Here is a 2,766-nt window from a genome sequence, read left to right on the forward strand (position 1 = left end):
TTCACCTCTCCCCTTTTATTGGAATTTACAGCCATAAGTTAAAGAAGAGGGCCTCTACTTTAGCTCTGTGGACCTTGTGAAATCCTGTAGGATTTTTCCAGATGAATCCTTCCATCTGGTAAGAGTTTCACTAAGATGGTTCTGTGATTAAAGAACAAGTTGTACTTGAAAGCCTTTCCAATTTTTCAAGAATTGTGTGCCAAATTTTCTGTATATTTCTCTCTCAAAAGATTTTTTCTCCAAAAGATTAAACTGTGTCATCCAGCCACATGTGGATTTACTCCTTGAGCCAAGTTCTTTCCTGCAACTAATTCTGTGAGTAAAAAACCCAACTGTAACCAATTTCTCTTGGGACCACTAGATGCATCTTACTAGGCAGAGTCAAAGGCTGCTGTTTCAAAGCCATCAGACCTGTCAAAGGGAACACCCTGTTTAATTAAACTTGAGAGTCCGGTGTGTGTCTTGCCTTACCAATATGTGAGTCTCTATAGCTTAGGTTCTGCTTATTCCACCATTTCTTCTCCCTGACACACATACATAAAAAACCAGTGGCTGGGAGGGTTTGCATTTTTAGCTCTTTTGTTTGTCAGCCTTGATCTCCATCTTTTTTATCAGTGAGTCCATGAATAAGCCACTGTGTTCAGGTTTCTTGTCAATGCAACCGTGTAATTTTTTGCTTTATGTTCTTTAATGGTGATTATGTGCATATTTCTTAGAAAGCATTTTAGCCTGGATTATTGTTTTGCCTTTCCCATTAACTGTTCTTTAGACAATAGCAAAAAATGTGCATAACCAGCAATTTAATAGCATTAATTAAATAGCAGACAGCTATTCTCCAGCTGACTCTAAGTCTTCAGTGCAGTTTATTGGTACTCTGGCTAATTTGAAGCGGCTTTTGCTGGCAGTGTTCAGTGTAAGAGAGATTTTGTTTATTCTGCGGTATCTTACTTGAATGGGGCCTGCCTGATAATCAGATCTTTTTCGGAAATTATGATAAGCATCAGTCTGCAAAAGAACTGCATTTAGAAGTGTAGTCCCCTCGTTCATGCATAACTCCTTTACATAGGGACCTCGTAGCAGAGAACTTGTGTTGGCGTTTCTCTTTCTCTTGCTTGCCTTTGTGTGTGAAACTGCAGAGAAGCGACACCAGGGGGCAGCGGAGGCATTTATGAATGGTAAAAAGTTTAGTTTTGTCCAAGAACGGAATTTACAAAGAAAACCTAAAAGAAAAGTGTGATTATTTGTTCATGACTCTTATTCGACCAACTCTGAACAGATCTGAGGAGGTCAGAAATAGAGTATGTTCCTTCTGTTTTTCTGATTCCAAAGTTTTTTTTTTTTAATCTGAATGAAAGAGTACCTCAAAAAGCATGTTTCCGTGCTGGGTTTTATGATGTAATTTATTAGGTAGTCTTAACATATTGCAGAATAAACAGCCCTCCTCTCTTCCTTCCCCCTAGCTCTGCAAATATGAATTTCAGAGGTGTCTGCTTGCCAAGCTATGCTGAGTGGTAGATTTGTCTGGTAAAAATACTACCTTGTCCCCATAATTTATTACTTTAGAATGACAAATGTTGCTGTCTCTTCCTTATGGATACAGGGTGAGGATATGAAAGGGTAAATTCAATGGGGGGTGAGGAGCATATGCCAGTAACTGCTGAAGTGACCACTCTTTACTACTTGTCTTTTCTGGCCTTCCAACTCAAGCAGCTTTACAGGCCATCAGCAACATAAATTTATTTCTAAACCACACTTTAAGGATGTTTCAATCCTTTTTAATCCAGTCTTCAGAAAGACTGATTACTATGTACCATATATATAGTATATGTATATATAGCTACATAAGGATTATGTATTCTAATCACATCCGGTTGGTGACTTATTGCTTAAAATTATATGTTCTGCCCAGCAACAGAAATTCAAAACAGTACCTAATCACAAAAATAGTATGCTTACATGGTTTGTGATTAAGAGGGTTAATGAGCTGGAAATAAAACCACTGAAGTTTTCTATAAGGAAAAATCTGGAGTTTCAAAATACCCTCTCTTCCTTCTCTGTGCAGGGTTTTTAGCAAGTGCATATTTTAAAAAAAAGGGGAACAAAAGTCTTTTTTCTCTCCCTTCTATCCCTAAACTCAATGAGCAGATAGTAAATGGGTTTACTAATAACAGTAGACTTGGATTTATTTTGCCTGAATCTAATTTGTACTTAATGTTAAGTACAAATTAACTGGAACTGTTGCCCATAATGGACCATATTTGGGGTATGGTAGTGATTTGCTAAAAACCTACACTCGCTGGTGCAAAGTTGCAGCACAGATATATCATGAAATACCTTTGTTTTTAAATGTGGTCTTGAGACTGAGATTTGAATGACAAGATTTCTTCTTAGCATCACCTGTCTTGGCAGTGATCATAGGTAGTTTGTTTTAGGGGATACATAGGACTCATCAAAATAGATTGGATTAGCTTGAGATCCATCCAGTCCACCATCTGTCTCTGGAAATAGAAGGTAACAGACACTTTAGAAGGTGCAAGAATTCTCTAACCAAGTATTCAGAAACAGGACGCTGGATTTTACCTCCTATAGTAATGACTAGTCTGAATTGTGAAGAACTTGCTATCTCAGTGTACAGTATGATATAAATTTGGAGGTCCAAAAGGATCCAAAACTATTTTTGAATCTTGATTGATAGTTTTGCTCATTTATATTTACGGGTAATGTGAAAAGCATTTTCTTTCACTGTCGTTTTGAATTTCCTACCAT

Source organism: Myiozetetes cayanensis, unplaced genomic scaffold (assembly GCF_022539395.1).
Source record: "Myiozetetes cayanensis isolate MyiCay16 unplaced genomic scaffold, myiCay2020 scf10, whole genome shotgun sequence".
Taxonomy (NCBI): Eukaryota; Metazoa; Chordata; class Aves; order Passeriformes; family Tyrannidae; genus Myiozetetes; species Myiozetetes cayanensis.